This window comes from Culex pipiens, chromosome 2 (assembly GCF_016801865.2).
Source record: "Culex pipiens pallens isolate TS chromosome 2, TS_CPP_V2, whole genome shotgun sequence".
Classification (NCBI taxonomy): domain Eukaryota; kingdom Metazoa; phylum Arthropoda; class Insecta; order Diptera; family Culicidae; genus Culex; species Culex pipiens.
Genome location: NC_068938.1, coordinates 156,370,673 through 156,393,857, shown reverse-complemented (window position 1 = coordinate 156,393,857; position 23,185 = coordinate 156,370,673).

Below are 23,185 nucleotides of genomic sequence, written 5' to 3'. Positions count from 1 at the left end.
AGATTTTTATCAAGTTTTAAGATTGGTATCAATTTTATTTTATGTTTTTGTTTCCCTCCTTCAAAGTTGGCTCGAAAAATCAGGTGGCATACAATTTTTTGTTCTCAAAAAACATCAAAATGTTAATGGAAATTTAAGTGCAATCATCTGAAATCAATTTAAAATACATTACAGTTATATTTAAATTCGTTGTTTCAATTTATTTGCTGTGAATTTTAAAAATTATATGTTCAGCTGATGAAAGACCATCAGAAAAGAAAAAAAAAACAGTAAACAGTTTCATTTTTAATAACCTTTAGTTAATATTAAATATTTGGTACATCGATCATAGCACTAACATTAATTGCATTTATCGATTTCTTTCAGAGTAATAAATCAAGTTTAAAATCTTCAACTTAAAACAAAAGTTTTAGTTAAAAGAACACATTTTATTTCCAAATAATTCTTTTCACAAAATTGGTAGCTATTTAAAAAAATGTAGTCCAGACTCGATTATCCGAATGCCTCGGATAAATTCCACTTCGGATAATCAAAACTTCGGATCATCGAATCACGATTTTTTTTCGTTGTCTTGTTTTTGATTGTTGAGCTTGAATATGACCCTAAACATGCTCTAAATTGATTTAGAATTTTTAGTTCCAAGATGGCGGCCAAAATGGCGGCGTTCAAATACAAAGAAAATGTATTTCTTATGCTAAAAGGCAATCAACAACTAAAATTTGACTAAAATTAGGTCACAGAACTCAAATTTATGTTAAAACAAAGAAAATTAAAAAAAAATAAGAAAAAAAATGTTCATAATTCGATTATCCGAAATCCCATATGAACCTTCGGATAATCGAAACTTCGAATAATCGAGTCTGGACTGTACCAAATATGTTATTATTGTCAACTTTTGAAAAAGTTTGAATAACACATGCATAACGGAATCAATGAATTAGTTTTAATATGTCATATTAATGAATTTTCAGATTTTTTAAAATTGAAATAAAGTCTGTTTTTTTAAAAACCACCTTCTCATGATGGAATAACGAAGATTCTAATTTAGCAAGGATTTATATTTCTTTTATTGTTGTAGGTTACTTGAAGTTTGCAGAGATCATAAAAAAACATATTTAGGAATATGATCTCAAAAAAAAATATTTAGGAAAATGAGTCAACACATTAAATTAAATACCAAGTATTCAAATATGTTCCCTTTAATCTCAAGTTTCTGAAATTTGGATGATTTAGAGATCAATCAAATGATTTAAAGAATAAACTAGGTTAATATGATTGTGAGTGCAAAATTTCATTAGAAAACCGAACATAAACAACAAAACACAGAAAGATTGTAGTGAAAAATGTATTTATAAAATCTTGATATCAGTTTTGTCTGCTGTTTAGTTATCATATTTAAAAGTTTTCAATAAACAAAATCTAAGATGAGCATTTGAATAAAAGTGTCTACTTGATCTACTCAAACTTGAAGAAAATAAAAAAAATCAAATAAAATTTAATTAGCCAACATTAAAAACAGTATGTTAAACAAATTGTACACCCCCCAGGCACTGACACATTTTGTGATGGAACGAAAAATTGAAAGTTTGACAAAAACCTTTTGAACAAAACGTAGTACTAGGTTCCATCACAAAATGTATGTTGTGATCAAGGGGTGTACAAATTTAATCTACACACTTTATTTCTTTTTTATCTAAACATCTCCTTAAATAATTTTAGTTGAAATAACAAAACAAAAGGTAATAGTTTCTTGATTTTAAAATAATTTAGCTAAAATTAACATGGATCTCATTCAATTTCTTTTTATTTTACAGAAAATTCTGCAAAATTGCTCTCAAAGGGTTAAACCTGTTTCATCGGTACCACGACGATAAAACCTCGCTAGGACATCACCATGTCTTGGTCTTTCTTTGATTTACGACCCAACGAGAGAGAGCACGACCAAATCCACCAGCGAGGATTTTCCAGGAGAAACAACCACCTCCACCACACTTACCACTCATAAAGCTCTACCAGCACCTGTACGTGAAAATTTCTGTGCATCCTGCGGTTTAACCTAGCTTCCACGAGTGCATTCGCACAAGTGGGGGGTGTGCACACTTTGGCTTTAAAAGTAGGGGAATTTGTATTTTTATTTTTTGCTTTTCAATTATTTAAATTTGTTTACTGCTTCTTCAGATTGGTAATGATTTCAAAAAGCCTTTTTTGTTTCTAAAAACCCAGTACGCAAATTGCCAAACCACCCAGCTGATGCAAGATATCAAAGAATGTGCAAATGACGCTCGGTTTACGAGCGTGCTACTCCACAATCGTTCACGTTTGCCGGTCGGTCTGTCGTTCTTTTTTTTCGCAAAGGATATGGCTGAGGTTGTTTGTTTGATGTTTCCAAAAGTACCCTCCAGCTCAACGTCAGTGCAATCGTTTATTCTAACGATTATAAGATGACTCTTTAGAAGACTGAAGCCATATCAAATGAATGCGTGCTCTTGAGTGGATTATAAGATTAGTTTCCGTTTATGTGATTTCATGAAAAGCTTATTCTAGCTTAAGGTAAAGCTTCGAAATGATGACATAAGTGGATTAAAAATAATATTTTTAAATTTCTATAATCCAGTGCAGCATGCATTTCTACGAATAAAGCAAAATTAATTTCTGTGAAAATATCCCTCTACATTGTTGCAGCTCTACCCTCTAATGATAAGCGACAATTCCACTCTGTCAGCCGTTACTGACAAATGACTTTTCCACCTGTCATCCTGTTTCCGTTAAGCGGCCTTCAACAACCGTCCATGTCCAAGTCCGTGTTCCTACAGCTAAGCATCGAAAGCTGAAAATAGAATGCAACTGGAGCAAACGACAAAAAAACAGAGTCAACCACTCTGGTGCCACTAATTTGTCCCATCAGCCGTCCACGTGACGTATGAGTACGTTGATTAAAATAGTTTTTGCTTGTAAAGTTCCTATTCAGGCTTTCTCTTTTAATGGAAATCTGATTTTAATTGATTTATTCATTAATTTTAATGTCATCAATAAAAAAATGATTTTTGAAAATAAAAAGCAAGTTAATTCCAAGAAAAATTAACAATTAGAAATAGCTCCCCTTACCCTTCGTCAACCCTCTTAGTCCATTTGACGAGTTTTTTTTCCTAGAGTGGTCGTCCTTTTTCTGAACACTTTTTTCTTAGCTTCAACCCAAACCTCCACCCCCGAACGTTCAGTGTTGAACTCACGTTTTTCATATATGTGCCCTCCTACGTCGTGGGATCTTGTTTTATGCCAAAAGCGCCGAAAACTGGGCACAGTCACAAAGTGCTCTGACACTTGGCAAGTCGTTCCGAAAAAAGGGGCAGCACACGCTGGAGCTGGAAGTGCAAGCCGTAACTTGAAATGAAACGACGCGCGCGCGCGAATTCAAACTGAAAGCTGGTACACGCGAGCAGTCATTTTTCAGGGCATTTTTTTTTAGCTTTCAAGGGGAAAGTGACATTAGTTCGAACAAAGATATTTTTACGATATAATTTTAGCAAATTCATGAAAACTTAAAAAAAAACCATTCAAAAACTAAACAAAACTTACAACAAATTCAAAAATAAGAAATCTAAAAACAAATAATAAAATAAAAGACAAACAAAACTAAAGTAAACTGAGGCTCATAAAAGGAAATCAACCTTTCAATTTCCAGAAAAACAACAACAACACATTCGAGTCGGACCTGGGTTTGAGGAAAACGGGAAAATAAGAATTTGTATGCACGAGGGCATGGCTGCGACGAAACATGTGAAGTGTCACTTTCAGTTGTGCAGTTTTGCTTACTGCCTTTTTTATTGGTATTCCTCCTCAACATTCGGACAAATTTTCGTTACACTCAAAAGCAAAACTATCCACTTTAACGACCCCCAGGTCTTTTGTGGTCTCTGTTGCAAGTTTCTGCTCATTTTTAGGCGTCCGAAGGTTATGTGTGGTGAGTCACCCAAAACCTCTATTACGCAAATGGACCGACGTTTTACTTCCCCATCCGATAGAAGGCCAAGAGGATAAGGCGAGGCCCCATAGCAACTTAGGGATCAGCAGCCGAAGCCGCTAACCACCGCGCCACGAGGCCCCCTCGTTACACTCGTTACACTCAGGAACTTTGAAAAAGTTTTGTTAATAAAATGCATTCAAAATGATTTTGAATTTATTATTCATTATATTTATACTACTTCTTTATTAAAAAAAATCAATAAGACATTTATTGAAAGAAACAAATTCTAGAAGGAATTTATTTTTAAATAGCTCCTCATGAACAATTCTCTAGAATTTTACAAATCGACTTTTAATTATTTTTTCAGCTTTTGTATTGCTAAATCTCCTCTTTCGAATGTAACCTGGCGCTTCAAATTTGGCCTGTGCCTTTTGGGGATATTTAAGTTTTGAATTTGCATCTTTTTTTCGTTTGAATGGCTCTAACTTTTGACCCTTAAGTCCAAATAGATTTTTCAAAAACCATTTTTTTTATTTGCTACGTTCAAAAACTGATTTTTAAAGGTCTGCTCAGACGCTTTTTTTAAGTTTGGATCGTAGATTACGAGATAAAATTTTGGTTTCTTCGAAAATGTTTTTTTTATAATTTTATATTTATTCAAATTTTTATTTTCGTGTACATTCCTTCAGTAAAGATATGATTGAGTTACCAATCACAATCAGTGACTTTTCACCTTAATTTTTAATAATAGCAACTTTCATTTATTCATGGAATATTGTAGCTTCACCCCAATTGTGGACATCACCCTAATTGTGGACCACCCTAATTTTCAATCAAACCAAACCCTTCTAATTTGCAACAATTCTTCTGAAGACACCACTTCACCATATTTCAGAAAATCCATTTTCCACTTAGTCTTGAAATCTGGACAACTGTGCAATAATTTCCAAGAATTTTCTAAGCATTTTGAAAATATTTTGGATGGACACCATTTATAACAATTGAAAACAGACAAAAAACGGAATCGACGTAACACCTTATAATGTGGCCCTCTTAAACCTTGCGGTTTCGTCAACGGATCCACAGGCGTGTATCGTTCTTTTTGCGACAAGACTCCGCCTCCCGGGTCTCCTAAGTGTGAAGGTATGGGCACGGGGAGAGGGCACCGAATACCTATATTTTACACTTAGAATTTTTTGCCTCCGCCTCGGGATTCGAACCGGCGACCTCTGGATTGTGAGTCCAGTGCGCGGTCCGATTGATCCACAAAGGCAGACGAAAACAGACAATTTTGATGATCAATTTACTTAAAAATAGATGTATCTCAAAAACGGTGCACTTTACTTAAATCTTACAAATCATTTTTTTCCGAAAAATCATAATTTTGCCAACAGCAAAACGTCCATCATACCCTTTAGCTCAAAACTTGGCAAAAACAAAAAAATCGAAGGGATAAAGTTTAGCAAAATTGAGTTTTTATGATATCAAATTATATAAAAAGAGGTTAATTTTTTTAAGAGTGTAGCCTATTAATTCTGAATGCTCCTAATCATAAATTACAACTTTGCCGAAGATACCAAATGATAAGAAAATCCCTTCTCGAGATACACATTTTCGAATGTTTTTTAAAGCAATTTCATATGGACAATAGGGTGGCAAGAAAAAATATTTTTTTGGGAAATCTAAAGAGATACCTAAAAGATAATTAACTGTGCCAATTTTGAGCCAAATCGCTATTAATCGTTGAAGTTTATATTTAAAAAATTGAAAAATGCATGAGGTAAATGCGTCAGATTGTTTTTTTTTCCTTAACTTATTTTTATTAGGTCCGTTTAGATGTTGTGACCAGGTTAGGACCGAAGGACGGTTCAAAATAATTTAGGATACATTACAAAAAGATGCTTATTTCCTCCGTATTTGCCAAGCATGTAACTAACGAGTCTTAATTGGTCCACGCGGGTCATGCAGGTCTGGAACCTGGCGCTGTACTCGTTGAAAATGTGCCACAGCTCAGTCAAACTGTAGAGCACCTCCTCTCCTTCCGCCGTGGGGGTGGCACCGGCGCCGGCGCCGGTATTTACTTGACTGCTTCCTGCGGGTCCAGGGCGATCCTTTGGTTTCACGTCCAAGACTGCGCCCTGCGAAAATACGGCAGCGGAGGAAACTCCGCCGGCGTGAACGCCAGAACTGCTGGACTCTGCTTCTCCGCCTTCCTTTCCGGCGGTTTTGGTTTCGACGCCTGCTGGCGCCTCTGGATGAAGTCCGCACACTTGGGTTAGCTGCGGTCCGTGGCTTCGTGGGCTCCAGAGCAGTTGACACACCGCTTTGGCTGGGCTTTCTGGGCTTCGCACTCGTGTGTCTTGTGGGGACCCCCACTGATATTGCACCTCCCCTTGAGGTGACAGTTCCTGGTCCTATGACTCAGATGCAAGCAGTTCCTGCACTGGGTCACGTTCGGCCGCTTGTTCCGGTAGGCCTCCCACCGGATGATAGTGCTTGCCACAACTTTCATTGCAGAGAGCTTCTTCAGATTGTTGTATCCCTTGGGAAAGACCACAATGTACGGAATTTCGTCCACGGTGGACTTTTCCTTCCGCTTGATGACATGCACCTCCAGCGCGTCCAGCTTGAGATCCCTCTTCAGCAGGTACTTGACCTCATCCGGTTTCAGTTCATCAGGTAAACCACGAAGAACGACCCGGTGAAATCGTTCGCTTCTTCGGCCGTGGGTGTAGAATTCCACTTTTTTTCTTGCAACTTGTCAAAATCATTGACAGAGAAGCAGGTCACCTTGGTTCCAAATCGGGTTAGTTTGTAAATCGGGTCGAACCAAATTCACAACTTTCCACTATCGCCACGAGCTTGTAAAAATCCGTGGTGTTCTTCACCACCAAAGGTGGTTGCTTTTGTTTATTTACCGCCTGGCCGGATGCTGGAATCGCCGGTGCGTCTCTTCCTCCTGCTGGGCTGGCATTGTTGTTGTTTTCCGCTAGCGGGCTGAACTTGTTGTTGTTGAGCAGATTCTGCTCCACTTTGCTATCGTCCTCTTTCTTCCTTTTGCGCTCGTTCGCCTCCATTCCTCGGAATGTTGGGGCGGAAAGTCCACCGAAAGAACCACGACGGCCACTATCGGCACTTTTGACCCGCAAAACACGACACCTCCAAACGTAAACAAGGCCGCGAGCGCGCGCGTCTGCCACACGTCCGTCACACAAGAGCACAGCAGGAGAACTGAATGTGTCAGATTGTTGTCAAGTGTGAGATTCTTAAGTAAAATGTTATGACAAACAACTTTGTCGAAGACTGCAAAACGATCCTAGTTAACCCGGACGAGTTATTAGCGATTGAAGGGAGACGTTTTTTCATGATTTTTTTTTTACAAATTGAACGACCCTTAAACCTTAACGGATTTGGCTTATAATTGGCACAGTTTCTTATTTTTTTTCCTAAAGAATCGAGAATCCATGAGAACGATTTTTTTAATGTCACCCTAATGAACAGTCCCCAAATTTGTATGGAGACATTTATGAAGGAACTAATTATGCAAAATAGCTTATTTCTAGAGTTTTTTTTAAAAAGTTCCTATAAGCTATTGTGTTTTATATGTTTATAGGACCTATTAAAAAGAACTCTGGATTTGAACGTAAGAAATCGATGGACAAAGTTTCATACAAATAAAAAAAATCAAAATTAAAATCAGAACTGCTCCGCAGGATTATTTTAAAATTGGTGGTCCAAATGTTGTTTTAGATAAATATCGCAGAAATCACAATTAATTAAAAAAAATATGTCAATGCAATAATTTATATAAATATAGCTTGCCAGATATTGATCAAAAATTTATTGATGGAATTTTGAAATGAAAATTCGTCTTAACTTTAAGCGAAACATTTTTAGCTTAGCTTAGCTTAGCTTAGCTTGGTTGACCGTACTCTAGCCGAGCAAAAAGCTCGCAAAAGCTAGGTTGGCGCCGATAAGGAAAATAAATGCGTCAGGAATGTGCCGAATGACACATTACCATTCATTTTTCCTTTTGGTCGACTCCTCACGATCAACGGGGAAGTGGGGGAGGGATTTGATGATTGGATACTAGGGTGGTTCGACATGATCGATTTTTTAGAACAGGCATTTTCCGGTCCTATATGGGCCCCCAAACAAACCCCCAAATTTTGGGAGCGATTGCTTTGACCCGGCTTTCCGCAAAGCGATTCAAATTTGTATGGAAATTTGTATGGGAAAACCCTCTTTTTTACATTTTATTTTTTATCATTTTCATTTTTCACTCAATTTAAAAACTAACACCGTAGAAGTATAGCCCTGAATGTCCTCTAAAACTTTCCCGAAGAAAGTATGGTCCTATCTTGCTTCTGGAAAAAGATACAGAGTTTTTAAAAGAGGCATTTCAAAATAAGTGCTGAAAATTATATTTCTTGCCAACACTGCCAGTACTTCGGTAGATATTTCGGAATCTTATTTTTTAACGTAATAAGGAAGCAACCTAGCAAAATGGTGTCTTAGGAAAAGTTGTTGTATATGAATGTGGCTTTTATTTAAAATTATTGACATGCAGGGTGACACACCTACAGGGTGTCAACCAAGCTCTAACTTCTACTGGTGACCTTTTAAAGCGTTGGTGTCTTAGGAAAAGTTGTTAAGCTAATTATTCCAAGAAATTTTGACATGGTTGGAAGACAGGGTGGCACATCTACAGGGTGGCACATCTATAGGGTGTCAACCCATTTCTCGTTTCTATTTAAGACCTTTTTGATCACTGTAAATTGGGCGAAAAAGGGCACAAATCGCAAATTAGGCCTGCCACGCAAAAGGAGGCTGAACAAAAATTCGTCAAAAGTCATTATTTCACATAAAATTTTCTGGAGAATCGATTGCGCATGATTAAAAACAGTTTCCGATCTTGCAAATTTAATTTTACATAAAAAAATTAGGTCAACAAATTTTAAGTACTAGATTTTTTTTAACAAAAATCACTATGTTAACAAATTATAACTCGTCGGAAAAATTTTGGTCCAAACTTCTGAATGGCTTAAAATATGCGGGGGTTTGACACCTAAAACATATTTGAAAAAAATCAAAGATTAAAATATACGGATTTTGGAAAACAGATTTTTTTGTGAAAAAAAATCACCAATTTTTTTCCTTGTTTCTATTTATTTCTGAATAGTCTTCATCAATACCTACAACTTTTTCCAAGACAAAAAATCAATAAAAAAAATTCATGAAAAGTTACAGATTTTTTTATATTTACGTACCATTTTTGTATGAACAGCTGCCAAAATTGTATGGATATTTGTATGGGTGAACCAATAACACAAAATGGCTTCTTTGATGATAGGGAAGGCCTCCACAAAGTTTGAACCAAATCGGCCGATATTGTAGAGATTGCTCCAATGTCCTGAACATTTTTACAGAAAAAAATCCATCATTCAGCTTCCTTTTTTTTATAGAGCAATTTACAGAAAAAATACAACTTATCAGAAAGTTACCAAACTAGCATCTTAACTTTTTACCGGGTTTTTAAACATGTGCAATCGATTCCCCAGAAAATTTTATGTGAAAAAATGACTTTTGACGAATTTTTGTTCAGCCTCCTTTTGCGTGGCAGGCCTAATTTGCGATTTGTGCCCTTTTTCGCCCACTTTACAGTGATCAAAAAGGTCTTAAATAGAAACGAGAAATGGGTTGACACCCTATAGATGTGCCACCCTGTCTTCCAACCATGTCAAAATTTCTTGGAATAAGTAGCTTAACAACTTTTCCTAAGACACCAACGCTTTAAAAGGTCACCAGTAGAAGTTAGAGCTTGGTTGACACCCTGTAGGTGTGTCACCCTGCATGTCAATAATTTTAAATAAAAGCCACATTCATATACAACAACTTTTCCTAAGACACCATTTTGCTAGGTTGCTTCCTTATTACGTTAAAAAAATAAGATTCCGAAATATCTACCGAAGTACTGGCAGTGTTGGCAAGAAATATAATTTTCAGCACTTATTTTGAAATGCCTCTTTTAAAAACTCTGTATCTTTTTCCAGAAGCAAGATAGGACCATACTTTCTTCGGGAAAGTTTTAGAGGACATTCAGGGCTATACTTCTACGGTGTTAGTTTTTAAATTGAGTGAAAAATGAAAATGATAAAAAATAAAATGTAAAAAAGAGGGTTTTCCCATACAAATTTCCATACAAATTTGAATCGCTTTGCGGAAAGCCGGGTCAAACCCAATCGCTCCCAAATTTTGGGGGGTTGTTTGGGGGCCCAAATGGGACCAGAAAATGCCTGTTCTGATTGAATTAGTCCATTTTGAAATTTTCCCGTACAGCTTCAAGCCACCCTATTGGATACCCTATAGAGATGCCTAAGAACTTAGACGACCTCCAAGATATCCGGATTTGGAAGGGGAAAGGGATTGATGGGATACTTCACCGACGAATGAAGTAGTGCGTAGATCATTCAACAAATACAAATATGAAAGAATAAATAAATAAAAATGATAAAAATGGAAAGATCTCACCAAGTAAAAAATATCCAGATTATTCTTCATTTCTATCGCATCGAAAACTTCAAGCTTCAGTCTTGAGAAAACTGTTTTCTGCTGAACTTCCGGAAACATGCCAAAAACAGCAGGATCGTTAGCGCCTTGGGCTGGAGATTCTTGAATAAAACGGGACGCGTGACCTCAGGATCAATTCCCCGATAAGCAAACTCCCGGCGTCCAAGACTGCTGTTTTCACTTGTCAGCAACTTTGCCTTCGTACACTTCCATTGCAATCGTTATAACTGGCCACTTCCGGAAGTTATTCTTCGAAATTCATTGAATTTTCGGTTAATTCAAAGTAAAATATTGTAATTAAAAATGACAACGTCAGAAAAATCGCGTCCGACCGTGCGCATGGCTTACTTCGATTCCTTAACTTTAAGCGAAACATTTTTGGTGAAAAAACTTAAAAAGTAGCTTTGATTGCATCGGCTTATAAAAGATCAAAGCTTAGTATATCTTGAGTTTTTTTTGATAAGGTCCTATAAACAAATGTAAACATTGAGTGTATCCCGCTTACTCCGATGGACTTTGACATAAGGTGTGAAAGGGATACACTCAATGTTTACATTTGTTTATAGGACCTTATCAAAAAAAAGTCAAGATATGTTTATAATGAACTATCAGATTTGCTTGCAAAGCATACGTAAACTTTCTACGTTGAAGTAGGCTATAATTAAAAATTTACTGATTCTCATAACCAGGGTTGCCAGGTTGCTGAATCTAGGAATGCCAGATTTTTCAAGGGTCAGCCTGAATATAGATTTATCATTATCTGTGCCAGGGACCCCGTGAATGAAGTAAAAATTTTATTTCTAGCTACACAACTCGAGGAGTCATTTCAGTCGGCTCTTTAGAATTATTAAACAAAAACTAGAATAAAAACTATCCCTTTTTATTATATTTCAGATAATTCCATAAAATTATTCTGCTCATATTCGCTTAAATGTCCCATATGCAAGAACAGCAAGCTGAGAAATCGCATTTGAAGTTTGTCCCACACATAAGGCTACGTGTTTTTTTTTCTGTTTGAGTATTAAGCCACTTAATCCTGATTACGAGAACTATTGTATCGTGTTACCCATTTTTACTGTTATTAAGCATTTCCAGATCTATAACACAGTCCCTATTGAGAGGGAATGTGCTGTTCCATCCAGATGCTGTAAACTCCTTTCCTTGTGCCTTGTGCGCTATGTATCGCTAGAACCGCGGAGACAATTTTTTCGTGTCATTTTTCAAGCTCTTCCCAGCAGCTATTATTTGCCGCGCGGGGGCATTATTTACATGCGAAGATACGAGGAAAGTATTTTGGGAAAGAGGCGCAAAGGAATATCCCAAGATCGATCACATGCTTGAAGAGCACGTGAAGCAACCGTTTTATACTCATGCGGTTGCTGCTACCTCTGAACTTAAACCTAAGACTGCCACCCTGAGAAGAACCCATGACATTCCGCCTATAAGGCGAAACCCGTAACCATTCGGCCTACGTGTTTAGTTTTCGCGAAAAACTGGATTTCCTCCTGGTTTCTAGAACAAAATACTGGATGTTGTACGATTTTGAACCAAACTGCATCAACAACTCAAAAACGATGAAAATGCATATGAGACATTTTTGCGATCAGGGACAGTAATGTTTTGGTTAATTTTTTTGTGAAAATTCCTTGGAAAATTCATTCAATTCTTTTTTTAAAAATATATGATTATTTTTTTCCGCATCAAATAGAGGGTTTAAAATGTAACAAAATTCACAAAACAATTACTATAAACCTGTTCAATAAATATAAAAAACTGCTTTTTTCACTCCACTGAGTTAAAAGTAAAGGAACCAACTCCACCTATTTTCTGGTTTTTCCGAAAGTGCTTGAAACAAGTCGAGCACTTTACAACGTAATTTGCAACGCTGTAAAGTTGTTGCACGGTCAAACGACTAGTGAGTTATTTCAGTTGGACCATCTTAATGGTTTCCACTTAGTTGATATTGCTGATCAAAAGGTAGACCAGTTGAGAAATGTCACTTTTATTATCAAAGGATTACGTGGTATCTTTTTTTTAAGCCCTAATATAAAATCATCATAAATTTCCAAACAACTCTCCAAAAGCCATTAGATTTTTATTGATTCACAATTGCACTATTTCAAGTCCATAATGGATTGTGTCAATTTTTAATCCGCAAATCTCCAGACAATGACGCTTTCAAAAGCACTCAGCTGAAAAGATTACGATTTTCGCCGCTTCAATGAATTCATTGAAGAGGTCCAGCGTGCTCAGTAATGGAGCCATCACTGACTGCCGCAAACAAAATCTCAGGGTGGCGAGGCGGGGTTGAGGAGAAATCTGGCAAAATTCCAAACACAAACAAAAACCGAAAACAGGAAGCAGCAGCATGAACAGGCGGCAAAAAAAATCTCATAAAACAATGCTCGCCAAATCGATTCCGACCGTTGTAATCGAATCAATTCATAGTGAATTGTTCGAATTTGTTTTATTTGCAGCCAATTCAATCGAAGCGTTCGGTGGCGCACAAAAAAAAAGAGTAACGCTTTGTTTGCATAATTTCCCATCATGGCCTCGCTATCGGCGCAGCTTTTGAGAGAATTGATTGCTGCAGCAGCAGCAGTGATTGGGCCCCTTTTTTTTTGCTTCAACAGAATGAAATGTTAGCCCAGGGGCAGTATGAAAATTCACTTTCTAGAAATTTCTGCTTCATTAATAATGGGGCGATTTATTTTGCATCCTTTTTGGGAGGAATGAGAAGAGGCTTTGGGAAACCTCCTATTTCAAATATTTTGACAAATCTTTTTTGATCTTTTGATTGTTGTTCTCGGAACTTGCAAATAATGTTGTATACCAAAGAGGTATTTTTTTCAAAATGTGCGTTATAAATTTGAAAAAATGACCTTATTTTAACTATTTGGAAAATTCTACATTTTAAATTCGATAACTTATTTAAAACATCCCCATTATTACCTAGCACAACAACACTGCCCATTCATATCTCTGCCCAGTACAAATCGATGTCAGCAGCATGACTTTCCAGCTCTCTCCAACAAGTTGCCCCGAAGGGTAGGTGTGGGTAGGACTATCGGTCAGCTTTCCAGCAAACAGGAAAATAATTCCTTATTAAATCCGAAGGCACTCGACCTGGTAGTGCTGCTGGCCACGGGCAACCCCGGCCATCCCCGGATAGTGTGTTCACTGCTTCAGCGATTGTGCTAAATGATGAAGCATTATTAGAGTGCCACTCAGTCATTCTGCATAAAGGCTAGCCGGGCCAGCCACTTCACATGCTGCATCAGACTCTGTGTGTGACTTTGGATCGGAAGGCAGCAGCAGTAGGAGTAGCACTGCAGTGATGCCAGATTGTACGTGATCGATAAGAATAGTTTCGCGCCGGCAGCGTCGTTGGGACACAACCGTTGGGGATCCAGAGGGAACACAGCATATGCATTGTAACGAGAACGAGATGAAGAATGCCATTTGCTCGACGCCTGGAACTGAAACTGCAACGCCAGTTCAGCGGAAAGAGGGTTGCCGTTGTACTTTGAAGACCTGATGAGCTGGACTTTATTTTAACGACTTTTGATTACTTTTTAATATATTTTTTTGCAGTTCCCAGAACCCAGAATAATATCGCTGTAAAGTTAATTCTGAAAAAAAGAACTTTTCCAAACTTATTTTGTGACAAGCAAAATATCTAGTGTATAAACAAGACGCAATAAAAAAGCAAGTGAATATTTTTGATCCACTGAGCAATCATATTCAAAGAGCGTTTTATGGAATTGCATAAAATAACAGCAATTCCCCACGAAAACAGCATGATTCAAAAAAAATATTCGCCTATTCTGAAGTACTATTATCAGTTATCATATTACTTACTATCGTTGCTTTTACTCAAAAACTAAGTTTTCATCGATTTTCGCAACCATATTTTAAAAAAAAATCATAACTTCGTGCCATTTCAACCAACTTTAGCTCTTGTGGACGCAAATGAAAGTTGACAAGATAGGCTTTAAAGGGAAATTAGTTTAAAAACTTTAGCAGGACATTTGAACAGGTCTTATGAAAACTATTTTGAAAAATGTGTTTATTGCGAATATCGAAAATGGCCTTTTTTTGGATCACCCTAACACGGCGTAGGTCACCCTAATGGTTAAACAAAAACCCGATTAAATATCACCAGAGGTGAAATAGAGCCTTTCTTACAAAATGATGAAACTCCGACAAATATACTGGTGCAATTATTTTTTTAGAAACAAAATGATACCACCCAATGAGAATTTGACCTAAAGCAGGCCTGCCCAACGTCCGGCCCGCGGGCCGGATCCGGCCCGTGAAGCCATTTTGTCCGGCCCGCGACGGCTTTTCAAAATAGTTCTATGACCGGCCCTAAAGGCTGTTCATGAAATACTCAATTAATAAATTGAGTGTAAAAATTTAAAAATTAATCTTAAGATCAAAAGTCATTTGCCTTTGTATTTTTTTAAATGATTTTATTTCACATTTAAAAATTCTTTATGTTTGAATTTAATTCTTATCATTTCTATATTGATATTTACTACACTTGAAAAATGTGCAAAAAGATTGCAAAAAGACACTATATTTAAATTTCTTAAAATTTTGGCTGTTTTTACTTTTAATTGAATTGTTACATTTTTGAGGATTTTGATTAAAATAGTTTTTTCATAAATGAGTTAGCAACAATAATGAATATTTTTCAGAACAACTTTTCAATGATAAAGTTTTGCTGGAAAAAAGCTTAGATCAAAAATAAAGATCGCTGCAAACATTTTAGAAATATTACAATATGTTTCAAAATGAGTCAAGAAATCAGATAGCAATTTTTTTCATGAACTTCACTAATTCTATGAAATTTGAAGAATGACGAATTAAAAACTATCAGATATATATTTTTCTACACTTTTTAAAATTTCGTGTCTTTAAAATCATTTTGGAATGCTTTGTAAATTATTTGAATAAAGGTGCACAACAACGCAAAAATTGTTTTTTTTCGTAAAGAAGATTTGAATCCAAATTTCGTTTCAATTTTAGCTTGTCTCGTTGATTTTTCAAACTGAAAAAAATTGCAACGACGCAATTTGAATGTTTTTTAGTTAATGATATCAGGGTATTGAATTTAAATCGACAAAAACAATTACAATACAATTTTAACCAAAATAAAATCAAAATAAATTTGATAAACACATCTTTGAAAGTAATCTTTATTTTTCATACTAAAAAACAAGGTTTATGAATTTTATTTGTAACACAAGTTTATTTAATTGTTTACTTGAAACAACCTAATAAAATAAATGTTATGATTTTTTTAAGCTTTTTTGAACTTTTACCAACATTAGTTCCGGCCCGCCACTGCTTCAGAGAAATCAGATCTGGCCCGCAGGGCCAAAAGGTTGGGCACCCCTGACCTAAAGCTTCAAATGTTTTTAGGCTAAACCTCAAATGCCATTTTTTTAATTTCAGAGGTACATTATTATCGCAAGATATTTAAATTTAATTAAGAAAAAAATATTGGATTGACATTATTAGAAAAAATAAAGGGTACTCAGTCTTTAATTTTAGTCTATGATTAACTTAAAAAAATATGTATCGCTATTGCACTTTGTCGATCTATTATGAGAAGCCAGAAAGAACATTTTCACGCGCAGCGTAAAACGCGCAAGCGTAAATGTGCTGGCGTTTATGCTTCGACTTGACGACTTGTCGATCTTTCGAGCGAGAACGAGCCGGGACTTCGAATTTGATGTTCAGTATATGATTCTGTATAAAACCAAAAATTTAATGGGAAAAAATAGGGTAAAAATAAGACGAAAAACACTAAAATGGCTATATCTCTGGAAATACATTTTGGAAAAGCTTAAAATTTTGGGCTCAAGCAGTTTATGGCGCATGTTTTCCAATGGATTTTTGCTTGAAACTGAATTCTTTTAATTTGATAGTGTTATTTGTGAAATTGTCCAAAAAATAACTCTAAAAATGGCTTTGACCACATTTATTGGTCGAAAATTTGTGAATCGAAAAATAAAATGTTTTAGGAGCGGATACAGACATCGCTCAAGTATTTCAGAAAAAGAGCTCTCAAAAATCAGACTTTGAGTTCCGGGTTTCGGGCCAAAATTCAATCGAAAGAGCGCATCTAAACCTTCAATTTAGTAATAGGATTTTTTCCTGGGACGATTCCTCGCCGTGCACGAATTTTTTAAGATTTCTGAGAAAAGCGTTTTTCCAAAAGCAAACCTTAAACCTTTCTTTTGTAAGAAAGGCAAAAAGATAAGGGTGTATTTATTTATTTGTCGTGGAAATTACTGATAACTTATGCTAAAAATTCTTCATTTTGAACTGGTATTTTAAAGCAATTAAAATTAACCTTGCCTGAAGCAAAAAATCGCGTTTGAAACAATTTTTAGTTTTTTTAATGAAAAAATACGTAAATATAACCAAACAAAATTTTTAAAATAATTTTTAATGTAAAATCCAATCTGCAATTGAAAATGGTTTGTCAAATTACTTGATAAAGTACACTGTTTTCAAGTAAAAGGCACTTTTGGTATTATTTGTTCATATTATGTTCAATTTTCGCAGTTTTTTGAAAAGCTTAAAAAAATGCTTCATTTGTTTACTATGTTGATCGCGCTGTTTATTGTTTATTGTGAGTCTATGTATCATAAATAAGTAAAAAAAATTAAAACGTTAACAAAGTGAAAAAAAATCACACTTCCAAACCAAAAATTGTAGAAAATTTTAAGGAATGTTCCGATGCTTTATTAAGATCAAAAATAAGTAGAAAAAAATAGGTTTTTGACGAATTTTTGCAGACGGTTGAAATTTTCAACAGTTTAAAAAAAACATTGAAAAACTGGCTAAATTAGGAAATTTTCTCAGCTTTATAATTTTTTTTTGCAGAAGTGCTTTTTCTTCATAAAGTATTTTCAAATGGCTCAAATTTAAAAAAATCTTCACGAATAATACCTAATAATGGTGTACTTTTTCAAATAAACTTTTTTTAACAATTATTCTGTTTTTTTTTCTTAATTTAAAATATAACAAACGTATTTTGAAAATTGATATTTTAATGATAAATAAAAAACAAATTAAATATCAGGAATTTGTTTTCCATACATCAAGGGTGTCTTCGGCATAGTTTTTAGGTTTTTATTTTTTTCTGAAAAGTCCCAACAACTTTGCCGATCGATCAGAAATACATTTCTCAAGGTACAGATTTTCTTATATTTACAAGTTTATTTTGTTATATTGTATGAAGACTAGCTTTTTTTCGACTTGATCAAAATTTAATCCAAATAAAAAAATACAAATTGCGAAATTTTAAGGAATTACTTTACTCTTCCAAAACTGTTATTTTAGGCGGTGAAAAGTACGCCATTTCGTAATTAGAAAATACAAGAATAATAAGAATTTTAACAATGGAATTGCAAAAAAAAAAAACAGGTTAATCAATTTTTGATTTATTTGCCAATATTGTCCTTTTATCAGATTTTTATTATGTGATCCTTGTTCGATCTTTACAAGATTTTAATTAAAATTTTCTGATAAAAAGCATTTCTGTTTCGAACGATTCTCTAGAATGAAGGACATCGAATATTTTTTTAAATGTAATTCTGATTTGACTTAAACTTTGTGGGTCCCTTCGCTGTGACAATTATGTATCTTGTTTTTGTCCATACTAGTTACAATACTTTTTAATTAGCTGCCCATCCAAAAATTGTATTCTAATATTATGAAATATGTATCTCAAGAACAGGACGTCTTAAACATAGTTACAGGTAGAAGTGCGAAAAAAACCCAATTTTTACAGTTTTGGATAAGTTTTAAAGGTTCAAAAATGCAAAAAAAAAATCCGATGAAGTGCGGCCAAATGTGTTCAACAAATCATTGTATTTAAAAAAAATCAAAATCATTGATTTGCTTCGAATTACGTTTCTTGGCAGCTATTAGAACTATTAGAAATGTAAAAAATGAATCTTTGCTTAAATTTAATAACTATTTCTACTGAATGGTTGCAATTTGTTCAGTTGAACATAAAATTCTACTATGTTCATTAGGGTGGTCCAAATCCGGACTTTTTTGGGGCTACCCCCTGAAATCAAAGATTGTCCCATCACTAGGCTAAATTCCAAATTTGAGCTCATTCTGACCACGGGACCCCTCCCTCCAATCGTTTTTAAAGTTTGTATGGGAAAAATCGTCAAAATGTATGGAGAAAAGCAACTGTTTTACTTTTTGACCTGTGGAAAGCGCCATAATTATCCGATTCTTACCATTTCTCAAATGTAGAACCTTCATTAAATTTAGAACAAGTTTTCCGAAGACACCATATTTTTAGGATTTTTTCCCGCGAAATTATTAGCGCCCAAAACTGACCATTGCCGACCATGGCCGCGCAAAAGCAAACTCGAGAGAGAGCCAGCGAACCTGAGAGAGAGCACGTGCGAGTACGAATGGGAAATAAACATCGTTGTTAGGTAGCCCCTTACAGCTGGCCGCGCAAAAATGGTCAGTCTCCGAAACTGATTTGGAACCAAAGCGTATTCTTTTTAATTTTGAACTTGCTGTAATTCGGTGGGCTTGTTGATTTAAATTTGATAAAATTTCGAGTAAATCAGTTTGGCACTAGTTTGAAAATTGAAAAATAACATAATGGGCAACAACGTTACAACTCGTACGAAAGCGCTCCCGGTGGATGATAGTTGGAACAACTGTGCGAATTGGCCAATCCTCCGGAATCACACTCACGCAGTCACGAGATCCGCCCGGAATGAGCCTGTCATGACGGCGAAAGGAATTCCTCGTGGGTGAAAAATGACGATAACACGATGCTCCTTCAGCCAGCCAGCAGCGATGTGCACCCCCCTGTGAGAGTGTGGGAACTGGTCCATAATCAAGTGTTGCAGCAGCACTTTTGCTGTGGATGATTCATGGCAAGTACAAAGGCGTTAATCACCCAATTCCAATTACTGGGTGCACTGTCCGGAGCGAGATTTTGGGGGAAAGAGTTCGTGTAATCGTGTAGTCATTAAAATTGAAAATTGAATTCAAGTTTTTTTTTCTCTTTTTTGGTCCCATTAGTTTCTATTTTAACATAGATTTTAAAGATCTGACTTTCAGTACGTTAATACAACCTTTCAGAAAACTCATAAAGTTGATTGACGGCAACACTGTTTTTAAATATCATGACTTCAGGTAACCAACCAACTTTTCCAGGCCAAATGTTAAACATATGGTTGAATTGTTTTCCTGAACCACCTTTCTGTACATTATAAGAGAATGAAAAACAATCCAAATATAATGCCCATGGAACCAGTTTTGAATATTTAAAATTTAATCAAATTCAATTTCCATTTTGAGCACGCCGATTTCGCCAGAACCAGCATCTTTTAACTTTCCCTGCCACCAACGACCACTAAAGTAATAATACCAGCGAGTAGTCTACATCCTGGGGCGCGATTTGCCACAATTGGCATCCGGGCGTCAATAATTTAGAGCTTCCACCGGTGTTGGTAACGGCGTTGTTTTGGATTTCGGCCCGTCGAATGGAGTGTTAATTTTTGGCTCATTTCGAATTCCATCAGTCGGATCTGGGCCGGCTTTGCACCGCTAACTGTAAACACTCCCAAATACCGTCTAAAGGTAAGTTTCGACACTTCCGGAGTCGTGATCCGTGATTTTGTTGGAGCCAAGCAGCCAGATTGAATGTATTATGCAAATCGATTTGAATGTTTAGTGGAAACTTGTCGGAAGAATTGGCTGATTTTTCATACATGAATTTCAAATCAGCTCTCACAGCTTTAAAATGGCATTATGCTTTTTGTATGAAATAAAATTATTAAAACTGAACTAAACATCTTTTTTAATTACTTCTCAGACTTCTCACTTCTCAGACTTCTTACTTCTCAGACTTCTTACTTCTCAGACTTCTTACTTCTCAGACTTCTTACTTCTCAGAATTCTTACTTCTCAGACTTCTTTCTTCTCAGACTTCTTACTCCTCAGACTTCTTACTTCTCAGACTTCTTACTTCTCAGACTTCTTACTTCTTACTTCTTACTTCTTACTTCTTACTTCTTACTTCTTACTTCTTACTTCTTACTTCTTACTTCTTACTTCTTACTTCTTACTTCTTACTTCTTACTTCTTACTTCTTACTTCTTACTTCTTACTTCTTACTTCTTACTTCTTACTTCTTACTTCTTACTTCTTACTTCTTACTTCTTACTTCTTACTTCTTACTTCTTACTTCTTACTTCTTACTTCTTACTTCTTACTTCTTACTTCTTACTTCTTACTTCTTACTTCTTACTTCTTACTTCTCAAAGGCAAACTTATGGGAAATTGGGCTTTCCGGTAAAAATATTTTCGAGACTGAATAGTGTGTAGGGGAGCGGGGGGTAAGACGGCCACACTAAGGGAGAAGTCTTATAAAATTTAAACAACAGATTATTTTGATCTCAAATTACGTACATATTGTTCTACCAGTAGTCCATTATAGAAATGACAAAAAAAGTTGGTTTAAAAACCAATTTTCAATACTTTTCAGCAATTTAAAAAAATAATTGAAATCGTATATATATTAAATACGCGGGGTAAGAACGCCACCAATGTGGGGTACGACGGTCAGTGCTAAAAATAAACCTAATAACTTTGCTAAATCCACCAAAATACCTACAAGGTTGGCTGAACAGACTTCTCTGAACATCATAACTGTGAAAAATGCTATTTAAAAAAAATCATATTTTGGCTCAGTGAATTTCATATCATTGCGACCACATTTTGTGAAAAACTGTGAATTTTTACTACAAAACAAACACAATTTGATGCAAAATAATTAGTTTGTATATTTCGATTAGAATAAGTAAATCAAAACTATGTAAACAATATTAAATTAGCAATTGTTCTCGAAAAGTTTAATAGGATTTCATACTATTCAATGAGTTTTGCTATATCACAGTGAAGAATGTTGTGTTAACCATTTTGATTAAATATTGATAGTTTCATTGAAAATGCTTTTCCTTATCTACAAATATGTCTAAACAGTGATAAAAAACCGTCAAAAATATAACATACCGTAAACTGGGGTGACTTTGATAGCCCGGGGTGACATTGATAGAAATTTGATTTGGCCACTAATTTTGAAACATCCAATGTAACTGTCACATTTTTGCATATATGTTCGATAATAAGCTATCCCTTAATGCTTACATAATCAAAATTCTCAAAAATGTTTAGATATTAATTTGACGAGCATTTGAAAAACCTATCAAAGTCACCCCGGGCTATCAAAGTCACCCCAGTTTACGGTATATCAAATAAAATTTACGAATTACGGGTGGCCGTCTTACCCCCGGAGGAGGTAACCCAAAATCTTTCACCCAAATAAATTATTTTTTAAAACATTTTTTGCAAATAGCTCATCGCATTTTTTAAACTTTTCCGAGGGACATAATCTAGGGAAAACTTCAATTTGACATGAAAAAATATTTGAAGACAGGAAAACATATTGTATCTAACAAAAATGCCTAAGTTTTAATTCAAGAAAATTACATCCAGTTTCAAGTTCAAGAATTATTTGTTTATTTTGAGCTATTTTTATACTATTTCAAACAATATGTTTGGCAAAGGTGGCTTCATATGCATTATTTAGCATGAAGAACAGTACTGCTAAACATTTTAGTAATATTCAATAGTATATTTATTGAAACAGTGAGGTGGCCGTCTTACCCCGCCTGGCCGTCTTAACCCCAGCTCCCCTATTATCGAGACTGAAACGAGTCTGTCATAAAGAAATTAATTTAATTTTTAAATTACAAAAAAAAATTTTAATAACTTACGCTCTTCTCAAATGTCATTTTCGAGTACAATTGGCATCTTATACACAAAAGTGCTTATATAGGCCTAGGATAACATGTCTACTAAGTTTCATTGAAATCAGAGAGGGTCGGGTACAAAAGTACCAGAAAAATTCCTGATTTGAGCTGGAATTGCTCTAAGTAGTTCAAAAGTTTTGTATAAAAATTTGTTTTTGCATATATCCGGATCTCACTTAAATGTATGCCAACTTTGTCCGGGTCCATCGCCCGACCCATCGTTGATTATGTAATCAAAAGAACTTTTCAACGAGTCCAAGCATTGAAGATCTGGCAACCCTGTCTCGAAATATTGCCACTTAAGTGGTATTTATGTACTTTTTCAAAGCCGGATCGAACCTAAATGTATGTAAACTATGTCTGGATCCATCGTCCGACAAAAGTTGGTTAGGTAATCGAAAGACCTTTCCAACGATCCCAAAACATTGAAGATCTGGCAACCCTGTCTCGAGTTATGACCACTTAAGTGTTATTTCTGTACTTTTTTGAAGGCCGATCTCAATTAAATGTATGTAAACAATGTCTGGATCCATTGTCCGACAAAAGTTGGTTGGGTAATCGAAAGAATTTTCCAACGAGTTCAAAACATTGATGATCTGGCAACCCAGTCTCGAGTTATGACCACTTAAGTGATATTTGTGTACTTTTTTATTCCGGATCTAAAAAAATAGATAAAATTTGTTTCCAAACCCATCAGTTCACCCATTGTTGGTAAAGAGTGAAAAAGGTGGATTTTGTTAATTTTTTTATGAAATAAGATCAATTCACTTAT